Source organism: Rhinatrema bivittatum, chromosome 3 (genome assembly GCF_901001135.1).
Source record: "Rhinatrema bivittatum chromosome 3, aRhiBiv1.1, whole genome shotgun sequence".
Taxonomy (NCBI): domain Eukaryota; kingdom Metazoa; phylum Chordata; class Amphibia; order Gymnophiona; family Rhinatrematidae; genus Rhinatrema; species Rhinatrema bivittatum.
Genome location: NC_042617.1, coordinates 45,875,260 through 45,894,524, shown reverse-complemented (window position 1 = coordinate 45,894,524; position 19,265 = coordinate 45,875,260). Strand labels below are relative to the sequence as shown.

Sequence of the window (19,265 nt, the reverse complement as noted above, 5' to 3'; positions counted from 1 at the left end):
TCCTGGCAGTAGGCAGACAGAAGTGAGATCTATGCAAGGAAGCCCACCAAAGCATGGAACCCAGGACCATCATCCTAATTCATTCCCCCGTCCCACTCCTCCAGGATGCATAGATTTTACATGTGAAAGTAAATTAGGACTTACTCACGCAAGTCAACCAATTATAAAACATGTGTTCACTGAGGAAATTAGTCGACTAGTTTGCCCATTCCTTCTCCAGGTCAAGACCCTGCTGGTTCTTCATCCTGAACTCCCCTCACTTCACCCAGACCTCCCATCTTGTAATTCTTGTAATTCTGCACAGTTCAAGGGGGTGCAGGCAAGCAGTGGAGGCAGTGTCTCACACATCATCCAGAAATGGGACTCAATTCTGGAAATTCACTCGGGTCCTGACTTTTGCTTATAGATGTATTTCCCCCACATAAGGGCAAGAAATACTCAGAACAAGTCTTCCCAATCCTGTCCTGAGAGCCCCACAACCAGTCAGGTTTTTAGGATATCCACAATGAATATACATAGGATAAATTATTACCTACTGGGCTTGCAATATATGTAAATTTATCTTGTATCATACTCATTGTGGATATTCTGAAAAACCAACTGGCTGGGGGATCCCTGAGACAGGTTTGGGAATGCCTGCTCTAGAAGACAGCACGTTTACCAATCAGGTTGACAGATTTGATCTCTGCAGGATATACGCACTTGAAAGGCAAACTCTGAATCAGGGTCCGATAATAAATACATTTTAGTCTCTACTAATTACTAATCTGTTGCAAAAGAACCCTCTTAAGTCTCCCAGCTCCAATATCATTTTCATGCCTTTTAAAATTATAATCTGTTTTGATAGCCATCCAGAGCTGCACATAATAACATTGCTAGTTGAAATGTGAAGGGTTGGTGCTTCTGCAATTAGGACACAACTAGAATTTATAGAAGAGATCTTGATTATGTTAAATGATATACTAGTCATCGAATATAATGAATGCATCTCATGGCTGCTCAGTTCATATACATACCTGTCTACAACACGGAGATGAGAGGAAACGAGCTAGATGCACTTGCAATTTAAACAAATATATATATTTAAATGCTATTTTCTTTTTGGTTTCAGCATCTTTTAAAAAAAAAAAATCACTTTTCTATTTTGCATTAGCTGTCATTAGACTGTCAAGACATCACAGTTTCCTTTTAATTTAGCCTGTGGAGTTTAATGTTGTGCTTCTAGATGGCTGCAAAATATTTCTTTTTTTTTTCTCCTTTGGCATTGGCTTCACTTATACAACCCTTACAGCTCAACGCCTCCTGTGATTAATAGCACTGCCAAACATCCCTATTTAAAACCTATCTCTAGTTTATGGTCCTTTTCGACGTCCCTCTTTTCACTATGTTTCTTTATTTCATCCACAGAGCACACACTGCTCATTACCGGAGCTTTTATACAAACTAATGCATTTTCCTTGTTTTCTCAGCAGGGTTATTTTTATGTACATTACCCAATAAAGTGGTGTAGATTTTACTTGGCTGAAGGGCTGTAAAATCCATGCAAATGACAGATCCTAATCAGGAAGGATTTTATTTTTTGAGGGAGGGGAGGGAAAAAAAATCACAAAAGACGGTAATCTTTCTAGACTGTGACACCTGTGACAGGACCAATAAAAGAAGACATTGTTGTAGTACTTGTCTGTCCAGGAAAAGGCATTACAATCTTCCACTTTTCTCCAAAACTAATATAGCCACCAGAACACTTCATCGAACGGGCTCATTTATCATGATGTTAGAGCTATTGATGATTAGCACTACAATAGTGTCACGAGTGTGAGCCCTTAAGCTGTGGGATAGTTGATGCAGGCCATTAGGCTCACAACGACAGCTGGCAGACCTGCCCTTCCTGGAACAGGAACATGAGTTTCACCTGTACCAGTGCCATTCTCCATGGGTTGAGCCTTTGGGTTCTAGGGACCAGCAGGGCTTATAAGAATGTTTCTCAAGGAACGGTCAGAGTGTGTCCACATATAGATAATGATCAAGGCTGGCAACAAGCAAAGAATATCTGAGTAAAATCCAAAAGTCGAGGCTGGCAGCCAGAAGACGGTGTCTGGGTCCAGTCCAAGGGTCAGGGCAGGCAGTGAGAAGACGGAATCCAGGTCCAGGCCAAGGGTTGGGGCAGCAAGCGTACAAAGAGTCAGAAACCAAGCAGGGATCAGAACCGGGAAATCAAGCCAAGACAGGCAGGATGGACAGAGACAATAGACCAAGAGATGGAACAGTACAGGACAGACAACACAAAGCAATGAGAACCTGGACAAGGTGGGAAAAAGACAAGATAAGGAGGGCAGAGCAAGGGCACCAACCAGGCAGGTCAAATAGCAGGAACAAAGCAGAAACAGGACGAAGCACAGGAACAACAAGATGAAGCATGGAGTAGCAAGACAAGCTGCAAGGTAGGAGGACCTGTTATTGAGGGTCTGACTGATTTAAATAGAGGAAGAAGCCTGATGTCATCAGGAGGCACCAAGAGCTGTTCCCGCTGTGGGATCTTTAAGACCGGAGCTGGGGTACATGCATGCACCTCTGGAAGTGGTGTAGCACAGCCAGAGGCAGGAGTGGTGGCGGCATTTCAGGCAGCATTGAGGTGGGTCTGTGGCATCCAGAATGAGTGCGACTAGTCACGGGGCTTCCTACGACCTGTCAAATGTTACAACTAGTTTGATTAATTTAGCACCAGGAGGTATGCAGAGCTAAATTAAAAAGCACAGCGCAATTCAAGCATTGTGGGAAAAAGTTAACTGTCACTATGCCACTTCGATAAATAAGAAAGACAGTCAAGTGATCCAGACTTTTACATTATAGAAACTGCTATACCACACTTTTAACACATAGCTGGAAAAATGAGTAATCAAATAGACATGTTATGTTATGTTATATTGTGTATCAGCTGCAGGGCCTTTCCAAACTCTTGAAGTAGGAATATTTAGGGGTCGATTTTAAAAGGTGCATGCGCACGTCCATGTGTGTGTGCCGATTTTATAACATGCGCATGCATGTTTGTTTGGGGGGGGGGGGGGTTTACCTTTTTTTCAGCAACTTACTTCAGCTCCCAAGCTGAAATACACTGGACGTGCCGGGAGCCGGGTCTTTGGGACAGCGAACAATTGCGCTGTCCCGGCCCACCCCTGCCCCTCCCCCTGCTGCCCCTTTTCAAGGAGCCCGGCATTTATGCGCATACCGGGGTTTACGCACGTGGCCGGGCCCCTTCTAAAATGCACGCAGCGTGCACAAAACCCAGCCGCGCGCGTAACCCCCGGATTTTACGCAAGCGGGGGATTTAAAATTTGCCCTTTAATGTATTTCGTCTATTTAATATTTATATGTGCAATCATTCTTTATATGTGCAATAATTCTTTCCTGGCAAGTCATCTGTAGTTCCGTAAGATGGTGAGGAACTAAGCTACAATAAAATGGAATCCATAAGATATTTAACTATTAATTTGGAATAATTTCCATTGAACAATTGAAGAGACTTTGGTGGTCCCATTTATTTTGTTGCATTCTTAATAAAATTGTTATTTGATTGATGGTAGTTGTAAAATTATTGCAATTATTGAATGAGGAATCATGAGAATAAGGGACTTAACATTTACAAGATGCAATGTAAATCTTTAGTACACTCTTCTGAAAAGACAAATGGGACAATTTTGTTGATATTAATTAGCTTCTATAAATTTGGCCTCTGTGATTCTAGGACAAGTTTCACATTTCTCTACAAAAAGGTTTCAAAATATTAATCACGAACTCATTTGTAATTGCTATTTACCCCCAAAAAGTGTTACGGAGTGGAGGAGTAACCTGGTGGTTAGAAGAGCAGGCTGCAGACCAGGGAAGAAAGGGTTGAAATCCCACTGCTGCTCCTTATAACTTTGGGAAGTCATTTCATCCTCCACGGCCCCAGAATCAAATTTAGGGGCTTATTTCCAGAGAGAGCGAAACATACTGTGGAAGTCCCAAAGCCACAATAATTGACCCTGCTGCTTTGATACTCCAGCAATATTTTTCTGGGTGGTATTTCACTGCTGGGAAAAAATACTGTGGTGATAAATTGCCCCAAAGAATTTGTGATGGCAGCCTCGTCCTACCACCGCCACCCCTTAGAGGCAGCCATAGTAAAAAAAAAAAAAAAAAAAAAAGTTTTAACCTTTTTAGAGACATGTCCCAGCCACGCTCCCAACCCCTTACCTTCATCACAAAAAAATCTTGCCCCTAGGACCCCCACCCTCTGAGTTACATTTTAGGCTGGGGCAAAGGATCTGCTGAAAAATGACTACCACTGGGCTCAGAGCCTAGGAGGCAACTCTGGGCTCCCACTGGGCCACCAGGGACTAAAATTTGAGTAGAGCGGGGTAGGGGGTCCCAGGGGCCAGATTTTTTTTTTTTTTGAAGAGGAGGGATTGGGGGCATGACAGGGACCTGTCTTTAAAAAAGTTTACTTTTTTTTTCTACTATGGCCGCCTCCAAGGTTGGCTGGAGGATGGGAAGAAGACAGGGGTCTATAGAGACCCCTAGGGTCTTTTCAGAACTTTCAGAGGAGGGGGGTGTTGACTTGGCCCCAGGAGTATTGGGATGTACATTAGCTTCCTGATGTTCCCAGGGGAAGTTAGCTATAAATCAACCATAGTTAAATTCAAATCAAATAACGCAGGTTGCAATTTTTTTCAGCAAGCCATGTTATTTAGTTTGCATAGTTTAGAGTTGTAATGAGCTGATTAGCATGAATTTGCATGCTAATCAGCTCAGTGAAATATGCATGGTGTTGGGACCAGAATAACGTGAAATATTTTCAATATCTCACAATATCCCTGTGTTAGGCCATTTACTGTGTGCTAAACAGCTGAATTTGGCTTAGTGAATGACCCCCTTAAATTGTAAGCCCTCTGGGGACAGGGAAATATCTAATGTACCTGAATGTAATCTGCGAATGTAATACCTAATAAACCTGAAAGGTGGAATATAAATTAAATAATGATATTGATAACTATTATAATAAATAATTGCATGCTTTAATACAGACTTGAAACAGGTTTCCAACAACTCTAAACAGATAAACAATTAACTCTGATTCTAAAAATCGTCTCCTTCCTAGGCTTACACCTTCTGCCATTCTCACCACTCTATTTCTACTTCTTACTAAATATAAACATCCCATATCCCCACATATAAAGAGCCCTTCCAACAACCCACAAATGCCTTTAAACTAAGTAATTTTGCACCATCCCCCCAGTTAGAACAGACGGTAACATTTTAGTGATAATGAAGCTGTTCTACAACCCAATCCGATTATACAAGCATCTGTGATTAGACAGTCCCTTTAAATAATTTCCATATAGTAACTGTTTGGCTTGGCTTCATTATTGTAATGAAGGCACAGGATTTATTTAAAAGGCAATTTCAGATTTTTCCTGAATGAGGTGCCAATCTAGGCACCCAAAGGCTGATATTAAAAAAAACATGAGCTCCTACATTTAGGCTCTTAATCTAAGCACCTATTTTTAGTCAACATTAGCATCCTAAGTTTTCAGCTGAAAATGTGCCTATTGCTGAAAATCACTGCTAAGCTCCTAACTTTTTTCCTCACCCCCATAGCCACCCACTTTTAAGGACCCAAAGTTTAAGATCCTAGTGAAGCTAGAACCCTAAATTTAAGTGCTCAGCCCTAGTAAATTTTTAAAGGGTCAATTTAGGTGCCTAATTCCCAAAGTTCAAGTACGTATTGAAAATTGACCTCTGTTCTAAAATACCCACAAGAACTTAAAGCCAGAGTTAACATTTCATAAGTTAAGTCCCTATATGATTCAAATCCAACTCAAGTCTTGGGTGGCTCAAGTGTCATTACTATCTACTAGTACAGGGGTAGGCAACTCAAGTCTTTGAGTGCCACAAACCACTCAGGTTTTCAGAATATCCACAACGAACATGCATGAGTTGAATTTGCATTCAGTGGAGGTGGTATATGCAAACAAATTTCATGTATATTCACTGTGGATCTCCTGAAAACCTGATTGATTTGCAGCACTCGAGTTACCTACACCTGCACTAGTGGATAGTCATTTGCCTAACAGTATAAAATGAATGGTCTGCAGTTCATTCTTCAGTAGACAAGTGCCCACAACACAGTTTGCATCCTAAAAAGCAGTCTTGCCACAGAGATGGATGCTTTGGTAGAGAGGTAGAGGGCCGTGGCCCCCTCCAGAAAACAGTTTTACACATATCAGCATAGGACAATACCTGTCCTGTGAACATATGGTTCAGTTTAGTATCCACTGTATTTCACTCATCATAAAAATAGAAAGATTCTCCATAATCATAAAATGTAGAACATAGTTAAGAAAACAATCTTTGCATTGGCCATGAAGTGAATTAATCTGATTTAACAGTAGACTCTTTTGAACATCTTTTGATATATTTGCAGACAGGAAGAAAATAGACATTTTTCAACAACATTGTATTTAAAGTGTCTGAACTTAAAACTGAAAGAGTTAAGTAATGTACAACAAAACAAGTGTCAAAAGATTATGGTTTTGGTAATGTGGAGACTGTTGAGGCATTTTCCTACAATACCTAAATTCATATCCCATAATACATTTGATGCTGATTCTGTCCTGTAACTGTTTTCCTCACTGAACCGATGAAGGGAGGATAACTCTTGAAAGCTAATCACACATGTATTAAGTTAGTCCAATAAAAAGGTATTACCTACAACTTAATTCTTGACTCTTATTTCTACATATACGAGTATATTAACACATCAGTCACAATATTTTGTTCAATGCTGACATAAAAAAATATTACCAAAGTAGTTGCTGCTCATTATAGTATTCCTCTTTCTCACTTTTCCATTCAAAAATTAAACATTACATTTTAGTCAGGGATCGAAAGATTCCCAAGTTTTCTTATGATCACCTGTAAAACCCGATAAAGTTTCCCTCCCGGAAGCCTGCTGAAAGCACCTTCATAAAGGTGAGTTATATTCTTAAAACTATTCTATCAGTCTTATTACAATTTAATTATTATTTTTTTTAATCTAGTGTTTCTCAACTGTTTAGATAGCAATGCCTCGTTAATATCTCATTCAGGTGCAGCATGGAAAAAGTCTAACAGCCTTGGGCTGGCAGCCAAGCCTGCCTGTGACCGACGCTCGCTTAGCCGAGCAAAGGTTTTCTCTGCTCCAAGCAGGAACTTGACTACACGAGAACCAACGGTGACAGCCAGGGTGCAGACCTGAATTCTAACAATGCTGTTTCCATCCTCTGTTCAAGCAAGTGGAACCAGCACTTAAGCTGCATTCAAAAGGGCTTCAACTCTTGTCTTTATTCATCATTTGCCTTTCATCCAAAACCCGGTAAGCTTTAGTGAAAAACTCCACATAAAGATTGAGGAATCGCTCATTTATAAACATACTTATCTTTTTTTTTTTTTTTTTTTGGAGGGGGTTATTTAAAATTTACTCAATGTCCATGACTCGATTAAAATGAATGTTTGCTTGCCAAGTAAGCCCGTTCAGACCATGGGGTTTCACTATTACAAAGAGCATCCAATTTTAAAACTGCATAAATTTGTTCAAAAATTACTGTGGTTCCAAGAAGCTTTTAGTAACCCTCTATTCCACAGTAGGTATCTGTTCTATTGACTATACTGCTAACTACAAGCAACAATGTGATTCTAAACTTTAAGAAAAGTTGATACACTGTTCCAAAGGTTATTTCTTCACATATACTGATCTGATGTGCTTCCTTTTCATTAGTATTTGATACACATTGACTGAAGTAAATGATAAAATGTTCTTGATGTGGGAAAGGGCAAGGATTAGAGTAGTGGGAAATGAACGGTCCCAGGGAAATTGCACAGGGTTGCAAAGCCCTTCACTAAAATCTGGCTCAGGACAGTACTGACCAAAAGTCATTGCCATGTGGAAACTGCTTGGCAGCCTAGCTGGTAGGTCTCAGTCCAGTTCCCAATGTACGTATCACTTAGATTCACTTTCACAGTTTGGAAGTATTTGGTACCTCCATGGGCAGAATCAATAGAAAGGCTAAAGTTTAAACACCTCAAAACCCACCATTGTTCTAGGCTATTTCAATCTTCACATGGACAAAAAGCCATTATCCAACACCTGCCAAACACTAGTAGATATTATGATGGCACTGTTTCACGCTAACCACTGTCAAGGCCACTCACAGAGCAGGACACTCTCTTGATATATCATTCATCAACCACAGTCACCTAGAACACATCAAATCAGAATACACACAAATCCCTTGGTCAGATCACTTCCTCATACAATCTACCATTAAATACATTGAACACCAAGTAACACAGAAAAAAAAAGAACCCATTAAATTTAAATATCGTCCACCCTATAACTTAGAAAACCTGAGGGGCAGCTTAGAAGAAAATCTCACTAATCTAGACTACACCGGCTGCCACACTGCTACCACAGCAAGGATGCAAATAACAAAAAACATAGCTGACGAGACAAACCCCAATAAAATATATAAACATCAAGGAACCCAAACTAACAAACCCCTGGCATAATGAGAATATAAAGGAAGTCAAAAGAAATCTAAGGAAAAAAAGAAAAAGAATGGAGAAAAGTAAAAACAACCGAAAGCCTAACCAAATACAGAAAACAACTAGCCTGCTATAAAAAAGCAATTCTAAATACAAAGAAACAAAACTACAGCACTAAAATAGAAAAATGCGCAAACAACCCTAGAACCTTATTTACCATAGTAAAAAACCTAACAACTGACAAATCCAGATCTCCACAAAACCTACCAGCTAATAGATGTAATGAAATAGCCACGTTTTTCAATGACAAAATCAACAACCTAAAAACTAAGATCCCAACTACAGCGAATGAATAAAAGAGATGTTATACCATGAACGACATTCAATGAGACATCAGAACTAGAAATCAAATCAATGCTAAAAAAGCTAAATCCCGCCCCACATCCAAATGACACAATACCAACCATAGACATAAAAAAAAGTTGCAAGCACAGTATCCCCAACATTAACAAAGATCGTGAATCTATCCTTAGAGGAAGGAACTATGCCAGAGACACTAAAAGGGGCAGTTGTAAAACCAATTTTAAAGAAAAAAAACAGTGATCCACTTAACCTAAGCAATTACAGACCAGTATCAAACCTTCCCCTAATCGCAAAATTAATTGAGAAAGCCATACAAAAGCAACTTGTAGAACACTTGGATAGCAATAATATCCTGTTATCCATCACAACATGACTTTCGAAAACACTATAGCACAGACACTACTGCTTGCGCTAACAGATAACATCATGAGAGGGTTCAATAGTGGTAAACATTACATCCTTGTGATGCTAGACCTCTCAGCAGCCTTTGATACCATAAATCATGACATACTTTTAAATAGACTAGATTAAATAGGATTAAGTAACAAAACTATCAAATGGTTTAAATCATATCTAGGAAACAGATATTTTCAAGTGCAAATCAAAGAAGTAATGACAGAAAAGATAAACCTTCAAACAGGAGTACCACAGGGTTCAGCCCTATCGGCCATACTATTCAATATATATCTCTTACCATTGTGTTACCTACTGGCTGGTCTGTGCATCACACATTATATATACGCTGATGATATCCAATTAATACTACTCATTGATGACACAATTGAAAAAACATTAAAAATAGCAAATATGTATCTAGATATCATCAAACAACTACTAAACCAAATGGAGCTAGTAATTAATATTGAGAAAACAGAATTTATACATTTAGAACGAAAAAACACGGAGATCGTTCAAAACCCAATTATACTCAATAACATCCAAAAAATAGAGTTAGCAGACAAAGTACGGAACCTAGGTATAATAATTGACAAGGAACTAAGCTTAAAACAACACATATCTTTAAAAGTAAAGGAAGGATACGCTAAACTAATGGTGCTTAGAAGACTTAAATCTCTTCTAACAACTGCCAACTTCTGATCAGTACTACAAGCGCTGATTTTTGCAAGTACTGATTACTGTAACGCCCTTCTACTAGGCCTACCATACACTTCGTTAAGACCACTACAGATATTGCAAAACACAGCTGCTAGAATCTTAACCGGCAAATGCAAAAGAAATCACATCACAGAAACCCTGGCAGAATTACACTGGCTAACCATTGAACAAAGAATTCAGTACAAAACACAATGCACCATACATAAATTAATACATAATGAAAAAGCAGATTGGCTGAACATAGCCCTTCGCGTACACATCCCAAATAGAAACCTGAGATCAGCCAACAAAGCACTTCTCACTATTCCATTAATCAAAACAGCAAGACTAACACAAGTAAGAGAAAGAGCTTTATCCTTGGCAGGACCCATACTTTGGAACACCATGGCCGTGGAGTTAAGACTACAAAGCAACAACAAAACCTTTAGAAAAAATGTAAAAACCTGGCTCTTTAAACTAGCTTATCAAAAAGAGAAAGGAGACTAGTACTCAAGGGAAAGCAGGTACAAACAAACAATTGAACAACAAACACATAACCAAAATCAATATGTGTATAATTTTTATTTAGCTTAAGTTTCATTTTTAAAGTTCAGCAATAAAGGGTAAAAGTACAATGATAAAGGTAATCTAGTATCCTAAACTGATACAATGAGAATTGGACATGACTCATTACACTTACCAATTAATATTATTTACAAACTATGTTACCGATCCTTAAATGGCACCTATGTAACTTAAGATACTTTAGCATCATTTTTATGTGCCTTAATGTAAACCGTTGTGACGGTCCCCACCAAATGACGGTATAGAAAATGTTAAAATAAATAAATAAATAAAGACTGCACAGCTATGGAAACTGAAATAGCCTCTCAGTCTTAGAGATGATTCCCTCCAGAACTGTACCTATTCTGTGGATAAATGGAGGACCTTGATAACTTGGCACCTTTCATGAGCATTAAATTATTTACAGACACTCTTCAAAAGACAACTTTTATGGGCTCCCTTTAACCTATTACATTTTTTTTTCATTACATACATGATTGTACTGTAATTATGTCTACAATAGGGTCATGTGGAGGGCTTTAACCCCCATATTGTACAATTTCTCCATATCAGACAGACCACAAAGATCATAGCCTAGACCCCATACTTAAATTTTATCCAAAAATTAGTTTTGTTTTTCAGTGGGAAAATGAGCATATTACAAGTGTTGAAAGTCAGCCCTGGATTTACTCAAAGGCCTAATAGGCCCTGTGCCTAGGGCAGCACAATTTGGGAGATTGCAAATCCCTTGCCACCTGCTGCCCCTCAACCTGTCCACACCTTGGAAAGTGTCCCTCCCACTCTTGCTGCCACTGCCTCCTCACCCTGAATTGGCTTCAGCAACTATACTCAATGCACAGTGAGTGCAGGGACTAACCAGTCACAGGCCCGTCCTTCTCTGGGCTTCCTTGTGGGGAGCAAAGCTTGTATGCACAGGCCTAGTCCCCACGCTCACTACTTGAGGATTACCATTAGAGTAGAGATCCGGGGGCACCCCACATAGCTTGGAGGATTATCAGGGGGAGAGGGCCCATATAGCATTGGCACAAAATCAGTGCCAAGGGATGGCGGCCAACCAAATGTGTCATGCAGAAAGTGCTGGTGAACACAATATTCTTTAAAGCCCTAGTCAGATCCCTACAAAGATGTAGCCTTGTAGAAAGGCTGTGCATTTAGAGAAGGAAAGAGGAACATACCAACCATGCCAAAATACTCCTATGTGAGGCTGCTGTGATATTTGTTTCCTATGTCTATAAAAGACAGAGAACCCCCCAAGAGAAGTTGTGGATGTTTTAGTTAAAAATCCAAGAGATAGGAAACAGAAAAAAGATACTCCTTTTTCCTAGAGAAATCCTAAGCCTAATTCAGTGAACATGGATTGGTGGAGATTTAAGAGGCTTTCTGCTTGATTTTACCTTTTCAGGTTAGAGAAAACTAATTTAACCCATCAGTATGAAAGGAAGTTTTTCCACAGTTTGTTTTTGTTTGGGAACTTTAATTCCCATCTGATTTACTCAATCTGAGACAGAAAATACCCAAATGGCAAAAATCTTGGAAAAGGTGAGAATAATGGTTCAGTATCCACAGGAAGCAGAGAAAGCAAGAGAAAGAAGTGGCACCCACAAGATGTTTACTCGCAGCAAATACCCATCACTCAGGCTGATACAATACAGTGCGCTCCAGCGGAGTGTGTGTGTGTGTGTTACAATTTCCAGCAGAGCACACTGTTAACCTGCGATTGGACGCACGTTTGATGTGTTAGCGCTACCCCTTATTCAGTAAGGGGTCAAAAATGTGCGTCCAACCCCCCCAAACCTAATAGCGCCCACAACAGGTAAATGCATGTTGATGGCCCTATTAAGTATTCCCGCGTTCGCCCGCTCTCCTGTGGACTTTACTGTATCGGCCCATATGATAGCATGGGACAGTCCTCAGCTTCAAAAAGGCGTGCTGGAGGATAGAAAATATCCCTCCGGATTTTCAGCAGAAAAGCCTTTTATTGCAGGGGAAGAGCTCAGTAACACACATTCCAGTGGGAGCACTGAGAGGAGAGGATCATCTTGCTGGTGACAGGGGAGGATCAGTAAGTATTGCTTTGGGAATTTTTAGAATTTAAAAAGTTCTGAGGAGAGGTAAACTACTGGGAAATATTCTTTAGTGTGTGTGTGTTATAAAAAGGTAGCCAAAAGGAAGGAAAAAGCTTACAATTTCTGTATGTTTGTCTTTCCTTCCCTCCCACCCCTAACTTGTCCTTCAATTTATAGGCAGGATGCACATTCACATTAAAAATCAATCAATCTTTTATCTAAAACACAGGATTACCCTGGCCTTATCAAGAGTTTAATTATCCCGTTGCAGGTCACTACCATATTAATAGTGAATATACCAATAAATTTAAAGAATTCTTGTTTATACAGTCCTACTCCCTTAGCAACCTAAACTCAACTAAGAACTCAGCAAAATCAAGATGAAAGCAGCAATCCAGCAGCAAGAGAGGGGCCTTCCAGTCTTTGGCATTGAATGTATGAATTTTACCCATCGGTGAGAGATTATATCTGTGCAGCTGGTGCAAAGAGCACCTGGTTCTCAGAGAACAAGTCTGATCTCTGGAGGCTAGAGTAGCAGACCTGGTAGATCTTAGGCAGACAGAGAAGTTTATATATAAGACCTTCAGGGACACAGTAGCCAAGTCCCAACTCCCAACTCCAGTCTGGCAGCCCTGGTGCTGCCTTGGAAAAGGAATGTTTCCTGGTCAGATAGCAATAAACCAGTGCAGCAGGAAGTGATTCTGTAGCAAGGACCTGCTCTCCAGGTGATGCATTGTGCTCTCACAAAGAGGATGTCTCTCCCAGGGCTACTGCGCAGGAGGGAAAGGTGAGGTCAGCCATCATAGTTGGCGATTCGATTATTAGAAATGTAGATAGCTGAGTAGCTGGTGAGCACAAGGACTGCCTAGAAACATGCCTGCCTGGTGCGAAGGTATTGGACCTTATGAGTCACCTAGATAAGATTTTAGACAATATTGAGGAGAAGCCAGCTGTCATACTATATGTGGGCACCAATGACATAGGAAAATGTGGGAGGAATGTCCTGGAAGCCAAATTTAGGCTCTTAGGGAGAAAGCTGAAATCCAGAACCTCCAGGGTAGTATTCTCTGAAATGCTCCTTGTTCCATGCACAGGTCCCCAGAGGCAGGCAGAGCTCCAGAGTCTCAATGCGTGGATGAGAAGATGGTGCAAGGAAGAGGGATTCAGTTTTGTAAGGACCTGGGAAACCTTTTGGGGAAGGGGGAGTATTTTCTGAAGGGACGGGCTCCACCTTAACCAGGATGGAACCAGGCTGCCGGAGCTAATCTTTAAAAAGATAGAGAAGCTTTTAAACTAGGACAAAGGATAAAGCCAACAATCGCTCAGGAGCACATGGTTCAGAGAGAGGTATCTTCAAAAGGTAAAGCAGGAGAGTTAGGGCATCCCAACAGAGAGGTTCCAATAAAAGCAAAAGTAGTCCATGTCCCTATAAGTAAAGAATCACCTGAGCAATTACATTCAAAATTATCCATGTCAATTGAAAAGCAGGCTAATACAAACAAAAAACATACTTTGAAATGTCTGTATGCCAATGCCAGAAGTCTAAGAAGTAAGCTGGGAAAGTTAATATAGCAGTGAATGATGAAACAGACTTAACTGGCATCTCATAAACATGGTGAAAGGAGGATAACCAATGGGATAGTGCCATACCAAAGAACAAATTATATTGCAATGATAAGGAGGAGTAACTTCGTGGGGGGGGGGGGGGGGGGGGGGGGGGGTAGCATTTTATGTCCAGGATGGCAAAGAGTCCAACAGGATAAGGATCCTGCAAGAGACTAAATGCACAACAGAATCTTTATGGGTAGAAATCCCATGAGAATTGGGGAAGAGTATAGCGATAAGAGTATACTATCACCCATCTGGCCAAAATGATGTGACAAATGATGAAATGCTAAGAGAAATAAGGGAAGCTAATCAAATTGGTAATGCAGTAGTAATGGGAGATTTCAATTAACCCAATATTAACTGGGTAAATGTAACCTCATGATATTCTAGAGAGATAAAGTTCCTAGATGGAATAAATGACAGTTTATGGAGTAATTGGTTAAGGTAGTGGTTCCCAACCTTGCCTTAACTTTTTTTTCTCTCATGCATATTCTTTGTGGATATCCTGAAAACCTGACTGGTGGGGGGGGGGGGGGGGTCCCCAGGACAGGGTTGGGAACCACTTGGTTAAGGAACTGACAAGAAAATGAGCTATTTTAGATCTAATTCTTAGTGGACTGCAGGATTTGGTGAGAGATGTAAAGGTGATGGGGCCACTTGAGAAAAGTGATTGTAACATGATCAAATTTGAATTAATGACTAGAAAGGGGACAATAAGTAAATCCATGGCTCTAGCACTAAACTTTCAAAAGAGAAACTTTGATAAAATGAGAAAAATAGAAAAAACTGAAAGGTACAACTACAATTCTAGTGTACAACAGGCATGAACATCGTTAAAAAATGCCATCTTGCAAGCACAGTCCAGATGTATTCTACACATTAAGAAAGGTGGAAGGAAAGCCAAACAATTGCTGGTATGGTTAAAAAGTGAGGTGAAAAAATATTTAGCAAATAGATCTTCCTACAAAAATAAGAAGATGGATCCATTTGAAGAAAATAGGAAAAAGCATAAGCACTGGCAAGTTAAATGTAAAACACTGATAAGACAGGCTAAAAGAGAATTTGAAAAGAAGTTGGCCACAGAGGCAAAAACTCATAATAACTTTTTAAAATATATCCGAAGCAGGAAGCCTGCATGGCAGTCAGTTAGAACTTCAGATAATTGAGGGGTTAAAGGGACACTTAAGGAAAATTGAGGAAAGACTAAATAAATTCTTTGCTTCAGTGTTTACTAAGGAGGATGTTGGGGAGATACCCATTCTCGAGACAGTTTTCTAGAGTAACGATTCAGATGAACTGACCCAAATCACAGTGAACCTGGAAGACATTGTAGACAAGATTGACAAACTAGAGAGTAGCAAATCACCTGAACCGGATGGTATACTTCCCAGGGTTCCGAAAGAACTAAAAAATGAAATCTCAGACCTATTACAAGTAATTTGTAACCAATCATTAAAATCATCCATGGTACATGAAGACTGGAAGGTAGCCAATGTAACCCCGATATATTAAAAGGGCTCCAGAGGTCTTCTGGGAAACTACAGACCAGTGAGCCTGACTTCAGTGTTGTGAAAAATCATGGAAATTATTATAAAGAATAAAAACACAGAACATATAGATAGACATGATTTAATGGGACACAACCAGCATGGATTTATCCAAGAGAAGTCTTGCCCCACAAATCTGTGGATAAAGGTAAACTGGTAGATGTGGATTATTTGATTTTCAGAAGGTGTTTGACAAAGTGCCTCATGAGAGGCTTCTAAGAAAACCAAAATTCATGGGATAGGAGGCGAAGTCTTTTTGTGAATTGCATAATGTGGCAGTGGAAAAGCTGCGTTCCCCCCCCCCCCCCCGCCACCACACCTTAACCCATTAATTGCATACTCCTACAATTCTTTCCGATAATAGTTTAATGGTGGATAATAATGGCTGCAGCCCATCAATATAAATAACCATCAATAAATAACAATAGCAAGAACATTAACATAACTATTAAAACAGCATGACAATTAATAACTACTTTAACGTGACCAGCAAACACCCCCCGCTTCTAAGTGCCAAGCATGAAAATCCGCTGAGGCGCGCAGATAACCCCGGCAGTAGAAGCTGGGGAGCTGTCACTGACACCTGACCGTTAAAGCCATAGCGTCATTGCTGGTGACCCTACCATGGAAGTTGGGTCGTTTGGTCTAAGCGCCTCAGCTTTCCCCTCTTCCTCCCTCTTGGCTGTTGACGCGTCGAGGGATTTGCGCTGGATCTGTTAGGCCGCTTGCCTAGTCAGATCCGCCTGGTCGATCCTCCTAAATGCGGGAGGGGGGGAGTGTCGCTTCCGCCAGTCACCCCCGCCACAGGTCCCTGGTAGAGAATCCGCTTACCGGGGACCCGCTACATTTTTTTTGAAGGGGAAATAAACATGTGGATAAAGGTAAACAGGTAGATGTGGTTTATTTGATTTTCAGAAGGTGTTTGACAAAGTGCCTCATGAGAGGCTTCTAAGAAAACCAAAATTCATGGGATAGGAGGCGATGTCTTTTTGTGAATTGCAAACTGGTTAAAAGACAGAAAACAGAGAGTAGGATTAAATAGTCAATTTTCATTGTTAAAAAGGTAAACAGTGGAGTACCTCAGGGATCTGAACTTGGACCGGTGCTTTTTAATATATTTATAAATGACCTGGAAAGCAATACGATGTGTGAGGTAATCAAATTTGCAGATGATACAAATTATTCAGAGTAGGTAAATCACAAGCAGATTGTTATAAATTGCAGGAGGAACTTGTGAGACTGGAAAATTGGCCATCCAAATGGCACATGAAATTTAAGGTGGACAAGTGCAAGGTGATGCATATAGAGAAAAATAACCCATGCTGTAGTTACATGATGCTAGGTACCATATTAGGGACTAGCACCCAGGAAAAAGATCTAGGTATCATAATGGATAATACATTGAACTTGTTGGCTCAGTGTACTACAGCAGTCAAAATAGCAAACAGAATGTTAGGAATTAAGAAGAGAATGGTGAATAAAACAGAAAATGTCCTAATGCCTCTGTATCACTCCATGGTGAAACTGCACTTTGAGTACTGTGTACAATTCTGGTTGCCCCATCTCAAAAAAGATATAGTTGCACTGGAGAAGGTACAAAGAAGGGCAACCAAAATGATAAAGGGGATGGAATTGTTCCCCTCTGAGGAAAGGCTAAAGAGTTTAGGGCTGTCCACTTTGGAGAAAAGACAGCTGAAAGGGGATATGATAGAAGTCTATAAAACCATGAGAGGTCTAGAACGGATACATGTGGTTCAGTTATTTACTCTTTTGGATAATAGGACGACTAGGGTGCACTCAATGAAGTTAGCAAGTAGCACATTTAAAACAAATCATAGAAAATTATTTTTTACTCAATGCACAATTAAGCTCTGGAATTCATTACCATAGGATTTGGTTAAGGCAGCTAGTGTAGCTGGGCTAAAAATGTTTGGATAATTTCCTGGAGGAGAAGTCCACACACTTCTATTAAACGATAGGAAATAGCCATCATTAATAGTATGGGATCTGTTTAATGTTTGGATACTTGCCAGGTAATTGTGTCTTGGATTGGTCACTGTTGGAGACAGGATACTGGGCTTGATGGGCCCTTGGTCTGACCCAGTATGGCATATCTTATGTTATTTTTTACAACAATACAAAAAGCAGCAAAAACCTGCTTATCTTAGCAGTGCTAGAGCAAAAAGACATTCAAACATTTTGGAATAGTTCCAGCTCTGGGCATTTATTCTTCTTCCCAGGGGAACACCCAGTAGTCTCAATCCCCATGCTGGATATTTAAGGTGGACCAGGCTAGATGGAAGGTCCCATTCATTTATGGTGATCTGGGGTTCTATCCTATTCACCTCTTCACACTGCTTCCCCCTTGGCTCAGCCTTCTTTGGTAGAGCGCCTGCCCCTCATAGGGATACCTCCCAGGAAAGACAATCTGCATTCTTACTTTCCTTTCCTGCATGGTATTGTAGCTGGGAGAAGGGCTGGAGGACTATAAATCACTGCATTATTTGGCCATTAATATAATTTCAGGTGATCTAGACAAGTGGTTGGTGGTCAGTCACTAAGTGAATACACATTTTAGCAAATAGTTGTGAAATGCCTCTAATGCCCATTTTACTGCAAATGTTTCCTTCTAAATTACTGAGTAGCATCTTTCCCTGGGAAGCAGTTTCCTACTGATAAAGGTGATCAGATTCTTGTCCTTCCATTTCTGGGCCAAGACTGCTCACAAGCCAACTTCCAAGGCATCTGTCTGTACAATAAACAGCCTATTAAAGTCAGGATTCATTAAGACTGGTTCTGAACATATGGCATTTTTTCAACCCCCAAGTATTGCACCTCTTGGCCTCCTAGTAGGCACATCTTCAAGTTTTCTGTCAGCCCCATTTTCCATAGACTTGTAAGAACTGCCTGCAGTCGCTTTAGATGGGTTCTCCAGTCTACAGATGACAATGTCATCCAGATATGCCATAGAATAGCCATTGTGTAGGCATGGAGATGGTCCATGAATCACTGGAATGTAGCCGGAACTCCATGAAGTCCAAAAGTCCTCCTCTCCAAACATATCTGCAGTCTCTCTAATCCCACCCATTACTCTTCTCCCAGAACTCCCTACATAATCAGATTTGGGGTTCATGATCCCCTGTATCTCTACAGCTTTCCAGCATTATTAAATGTCAGAGTGGCTCCAGAACCATTTTGTTATTGGTTCCTAAGAAAAAGCTGGCTCTCTCCAACCATCAAAAATTTCCCAGAGGTCATGTCAAGTGTGAATGGTCTGAGGTGTCACTAGGAAAGTTGTTCACATATTATAACAATCTGCATGACTTTTGTTTAGAAAGTGTGCTACCACTTTGAAGATTTGAGAGAGAAGCTAGGAAGCCATCATGATCAGGGCTGAGCCTTGTAGGGAGGGGATTGTGGTGAATGGGGTACTGCCAGG

At 40.4% G+C, this 19,265-nt stretch overlaps 1 protein-coding gene and 1 long non-coding RNA gene across 6 annotated transcripts in view; one reads left to right on the top strand and one right to left on the bottom strand.

The window, feature by feature from the left end:
- The window catches only part of ESRRG (estrogen related receptor gamma), a 1,204,337-nt gene that overhangs the window by 637,632 nt on the left and 547,440 nt on the right, over positions 1-19,265 (bottom strand). The gene's annotated exons all lie outside the window — the stretch shown is intronic.
- Positions 7,262-19,265, top strand: part of LOC115086823 — a 33,509-nt gene continuing 21,505 nt past the window's right edge. The window contains exon 1 of the long non-coding RNA XR_003855339.1: positions 7,262-7,393. This is a non-coding gene — a long non-coding RNA (uncharacterized LOC115086823). The remainder of the gene's footprint in view (positions 7,394-19,265) is intronic.